Source organism: Parus major, chromosome 2, assembly GCF_001522545.3.
Source record: "Parus major isolate Abel chromosome 2, Parus_major1.1, whole genome shotgun sequence".
NCBI classification, from domain to species: Eukaryota; Metazoa; Chordata; class Aves; order Passeriformes; family Paridae; genus Parus; species Parus major.
This window is the reverse complement of record NC_031769.1, coordinates 47,317,734-47,323,815: the sequence shown is the minus strand read 5'-3', so window position 1 is coordinate 47,323,815 and position 6,082 is coordinate 47,317,734. Positions and strand designations below refer to the sequence as shown.

General features: G+C 38.6%; 1 long non-coding RNA gene across 1 annotated transcript; it reads right to left on the bottom strand.

The window, feature by feature from the left end:
* Window positions 1-2,556: 2,556 nt before the first annotated feature.
* LOC107200570 lies at window positions 2,557-5,594 on the bottom strand. Its single transcript, XR_001519679.3, has 2 exons — window positions 4,827-5,594; window positions 2,557-3,395 (listed from the first exon to the last, which is right to left on the bottom strand). It is a non-coding gene; the product is annotated as an uncharacterized LOC107200570 (long non-coding RNA).
* Window positions 5,595-6,082: the final 488 nt, after the last annotated feature.

Below are 6,082 nucleotides of genomic sequence, written 5' to 3'. Positions count from 1 at the left end.
TTACTTTTTTGGCATTCAAACTTACATTTATCTCTCTGCAAACTCTCTTTTCCACCTCTACTGCCTTATCTTTCTAATGAATATTAGTATTTTTGAATAATTTCCCCTTATCAGTTCCTCCCTGCCCCATCTACAGATGACCTGTTCAATATATAAAAAATGAATTTTTCAGATTGTGCTTCTTTTTTGTTTCATAACAAGTTCCTTAGTCTCAGGAAAAGTGCTTTCACTCACAGTTAAAGACTGTGAGTTTAATGAGAGCAAAAAATAAGCAATTTCAGACATTTAATGACTTTTTCTACAGTTTATTTTTGCTAGAAATGATGATAAACCTGTAGCTAAAACTGTCTTTCCTGAAAAATTTCTATTTGCAATCCTTATATACATCAATAGTTGCCCCGTTTTTAGCTATATTTTTATGTATAAACACCTATATATTCTTTATTTTCTTGTATTTTTTTAATGTATTTCTGTGTTTAACTGTCCATGGTTTCCACCTAAACAAATTTCTTAATGTGTGGAAATATATCTACTAATGTTAACCTTAGGAATATGTTCATATGCTTGTAGGACCAAATAAACATCTGGTAGTTTCATGAAGCTTTAAAAGGGAGACATTATTTTGCCATTCATGTGACAGAATCTACTGAAACTAAAATATTTAATTGAAAAATGAGAAGTAAAAATTAGGAAAAGAAAAAAACTCCTACCACCCTTGACTAGAGATTTTAAGTGTGACCCTTAGTTACATTTTATTCTGCTAGAAGAGGAAACTTGTCTAGATTACTGTACAGAACTGCACTGTAGGCAAGACAACATTTTCACCAAACTGGATTTTACCCAGGGTGTATTTATAATGCTCATTCTGCAAAGCCTGAGCCAGCAGACCAACAAAGTATCATTTCATCCTTCAGATTTGCAGCTATGGTGTTATCAATACAACCATCATCACCTCAGTAGAGAGTCAATGCCTCTCAGATTTTAGATTTAGGTGGCTAATGATGCAGTACTGACAAAACCCCAACTGTTTCATGAATAAATTGCATATGTGCAAAGTTTTCAGCCTCCAGTTATGTCCAAAAACATTTTCTGAACATAAATATACTGAAGAAAGGAAATAAGGTGTAAAGCAGTGTCAGGTATAGAAAGGTTGAAAATGCTGACATGTTGCTTCACCAAAAGTATGACTTTGAAGGGTGTGTTGGCAATAGGCATTCAAAACCATCTAAAGTGGTGCTGAAGTATCTGCTCTCCAGTCTTTTCATCCTAAATTGTTTTAGGCCCTTCTTTCCTCTCCTCTCTTCCTCCTCTCTGTTTTGCTTTAAAGGTGACCTAAAGGGAACATCACTACTATAAAATACATTGCTCCTGTCTGAATGGCGAATGTTTTTCTGAAAAAAACCCAGACATGGATGGGGAATTCTGAGTGAGTGGATGAAAAAAATACTAAATCATGCAAATTAAAAATGGGACAAAGAAAATTATGCAAGAAAAGTGGAAATTTCAAATTACTAAACTATGTCCTTTATTTTTAGGTTTTATTCCATGCTTTAGCACATGGTCACACAGATTGGTATCAGATTTTAAAATATCTACAGGCCTTTCTGCCAAAACAATATGCACAAAACCACCAGAATAAACTGCAGAATCCATCTTTTGATTTTCTGTGAACAAATTTTTGGAAGGTTGTGTGTTCTGTTCTTTTAACTCCTATCTGAAAGACCTCATGTATGCTTCCACCTCCTGTTTTGATCCTCCATGGCATTTTCTTGTGCAATTCCTATGCAGTTTAGATTTGTTTTCTAAAATAATATACATGGACTTCATTGATATATCAGACACATCAGATGGATCTTGTTATGTGAGCCACTCCAAAACGAGACGCTCTTTTTGAAGCTACCATTCAGGAGCTGGCACTGCACCTATTTCTTCAGATCAATCCCTTGTAAAGATCCATCTGGCTTGAGTGGGATATAAAGCACATAAACTGTTTTTGGCTGGGATAGAGTTAATTTTTATCTTAGTAACTGGTACAGCGCTGCGGTTTGGATTCAGCGTGACAGCAATGCTGATTAGAACGCTGATTTTTTAGGTGCTGCTGAGCAGCGCTTACACTGAGCCGAGGGCTTTTCCAGCTGTGCCAGGGAGCAGGTGGGAGGGAGCAGGGCCAGCACAGCTGACCCGAGCCGGCCAAAGGGCGATCCCACAGCACACAGCGTCATTCCCGGGAGCCGCAGCTCGGGTTCCAGGCCTCTCCCGGGAAGGGCTGTGGAAGCGCGGGCGGCTCGGGCAGCCAGCCCCCTCTCCTGGGCAGCCCGGCGTGCTGCACCTCCCGCCTCCGCAGCCCAGCGGGCACTCGGGGAGCTCGGGCTCGGCGCTGCCCCGCAGCATCCTCGCCGTACGCCGGGACACGCAGCACTGTGCCAGCTAAGATGGAAAATTAACTCTGTCCCAGGCAAAAACAGGTTATGTGCTTTATGAGCACATGATTTACCAAAATATGGGTATGATCTAGTCTCAGTATCCAACTACAACGGACAAAGACTCTTTAATCGATTGGTGTTACAGAGTGTGTGTTTATTGGCAGCGCTGAGCAGATGTGCAGGGTCACCCCTTAATACACACAGCCCCGAATACAGGCGATTACGAACTTTTTATTTACCGAGATATTGAATACAAATACATATTCATAACCCAGTTACCACCCACTCCCCTCTTCCTATGCTAATTAAGAAAAAGCAATTAAGCATGCGCAGTTTGTTCCTTGAAATGAGTCGGTGGTCTCGTTATGGGGAGTGGTCATAAAAGGGAGGAAGGGATATGGCTCTTCCACATTCTGACCTTTCTACCTTTTCAATGCAAAGTGACAAATGAACCCCTGGCCATGTTCCTAGTTTCATGTTTCCAATTGGTTTCTGGTTTGCAATTGTCTTATGCTCTTGAAGTTCCTTACAAGATTCCTCGTTTCTCATTACAAGCCCAGCTGAACAAACGTAAGGTTGACAGACAATTAGTTATTGGCTAATGATTAGCTCCTAATTCTAGTAGTGCCTCTCTATTAAATTTAACAAGGATTATTTTTTTTTAATTTGATTTAACAAAAATTAATTTTAATTAAGGCCTTAGCTTTCCTAATATCTTTAACTCTTTCAAGTTTATGCTTCACACATATAAAGCAAGCAAAAGGTATCCTAGAAAGGATGAGAGTCAGAAATTAATTTATGCAGAAGCTGGATGCTGGAGGCGAGATGCCGATGCATAAGAACAGCACACGCAGACAAAAGGCCTTCAGATGTGTGGAATATCTTGTCAGTGTTTGATTGGTTGTTATCCCAGATGAAAGACTGTGCTCCTCTTGCTCTTAGAGTTCAGTCTAGCAATCCCAAAACAGTGAGCTATAAAGAGAAGGAGAAAGAAATCCATGAAAATTTAAAAAAAAATATTGTCTGACCCACAACAGCTGTATTTGAGCAAAAACCTCTTGCAGAGACTTTAAAAAAAGACCAGGAAATATTATTTCTGGGTTTTTGTCCAGGAGTGTTTCCAGGAAACAACACACTACATGGAAAACTCTTAGTGTTACACACCCATCTTTTTGTTAGGGGAGGCATTGTCATCATTTGTGTCACAGTGGACTGCAATTTTCAGAAAACAGGGCTGTATGGAATTGGTCAAATTCACATGTGCTACAGACATTAAAGAATTCTTAAGTTAGTGAAAAATTGCATTTCACAATAATTTGTACTCATGCAGATTAATTTGGATAAAGAAATGAACTAAACAGTCATTGAGTGCATAATCTTTCTTCACATATGTATTACTGAAAGATGCTTTGTATGTGATTGTAAGGACTACATTCCTTTTTATTCCTTTTCATGTTATGGTTATATTCCACCATATTTTATTTGTAATAAATGGTTCTGCAATTTTAAAATCATGCATATTCTCATAGTGATGCATTTTGTATAGTCTTTTACTGGCACATATTGTTAGTAATACAAGTGAGAGAACACTATTTATATAGCCACTGCATAGACAAAAGAATGCAAATGAAAGAGGTGAAAGAGGTAATTAATCATTAATTCCAAAATTTAACCTTAGCTTTAAATAATGAAGCTTTTCTATAGCTTAAGAAAATCTTGATAATAATTTTTAACCAAGAATTTTTAAACCTGATGAATTAAATTCCTAGAAGAAACTACTTTCATTTTAAAGAGACTAAAACATAAACACTAAAACATAGTGTTGACAGCTTGAGATGCTTTATGTTAAAGCTAATTATTTCAGTTGCAAAGTCATGTGCTTGGAAGAGCTACTTAAAAAGGAAGAGAGGCTGTTCTTCTATGCTGTATCAAATTCTGCTCTGTACTACAGAAATGGGGAAGGAAATGCTCATTTTTTTCTGTCTGTTATGGAAACCAAAAACTATCCTCATAATAGTGGAAAATCCTAAAAGTTAGGTTAAGAGTGTAGAGCAGTGTAGGTAGCTGTGGGCTGCAACCTTTATCATTGACTCTGGGAGCTGGATTTGATTTTTGAGGTATGTTTTGACTGGTAGTTATTTCAGGAAACACAGCTGATTCCCTTTCCAGCACACAGGAGAAACTCTTGAATTGTCATCTCAACATCATTTTGTGAGTATTAAACTCACAAAACTGCATCTCTTGTGGGGACAGGCTTTGATTTTGCACTTGTACCTTATTAATGATTGGAGGTGTTCCTGGAGTTGTGGCTTCATTCACAACAGCCTCTTTTGCTCAGGAATACCTCATCAAATTTCTCTTGAAGCCCTCCTGTCTTGGGCAGGGTTACATCCTACCACACACCTGTAGGCCAGGGAAGATGTGATGGGCATGGCATTCACAGAGCAAGGGCTGATGGAAAAGATGTCTTCATCCTGGGTTCAGTGACTCCTTTCCTCTTGTTTGTATTAGGATTATGATGCAATTGTGCATTTCCCAAGTGTGCTCACATTCACATTCTTCACTGCTGGGAATTATCGGCTTGTTCTCTTTCTGTGATTATGCTTGAGGGGAAGAAACATGCAGGCAATTAATGGGTGGTCATTCAGCTCCAAGCCAGCACTTGGCTTTGACAACTTAAGCCTTTCCCACACCAGGCAGCAGCTCTGCCAAAAGCTGGGGTCTGAGCACGTGTGGCAGCAGATCCAGATGTTGCCTGTAAGAGTGGTGAGCACCTGGGTATGTTGCTACCAAGCCTACAGTGTCATCCATCCTCGGCTCATTTCAGGTCTTGGGAAGCTTTGGAAAACATCCTCTCCTCTGTTTTTGTTTAATCACTGTGTTGGCAGAAAACATTGCTAGAACCTTATTCAAAGATACAGGATTTAAAAGCCACTATGCTCAGCTGATTAAGATACGAAGTTATTTGTGTTTGAGGGTGGTAGCTAGATGTCAAGAGGGCTGGAATAGGGACTCTCAAGGGTGGATTTTTCTTGGAACAGTAATTTAACAAGTGAGGCATTTGCTGAAGAGAAGAATACTTAGCTTACTCTTGTACCAAATAAAATAATAAATTTGAAATATACATATGAAGACTGAAAAGTTAATAGATCACACTTTATGCAGCTCTGGGAACGAGACTGAGAGGCAGGGGCAGAAAGGCGGTTCAAGATGATTAATGTAAAAAGGGGTTTAGACAAATGGAACACGAACAAATGGAATATGAATAGTTCCATATATGCATAGTAAATAAGTAATACTTAGATACTGTCTTTTATTCCCTTATGCAGAAATTGCATTCAACTGTAATAAATTTTTAAGAATCTTTAACTATCTTACTGATTTTTATAGCAAGAATATGTGAGGGTCTGTGAATGAGAAGCTGCAGAAATGTGCATACACTTCCTCTGGTAAATGCTTTTGTAAATATCCATAGATGTATTCCCATCTGGAGGTGGTAAAGAGCTTAAATCTGCAGCCAGCAGCAGCAGACCATGTTCTGAGCACCATGTTACAGCCTTCAAAGAGATCTCAATTTCCAAAGGAGAAATTCTCAGACAAAGTTTGTTTTAAAAGTATTATCTGCCTACTCTCTATATAAAAGAACTAGAGCTGATTTT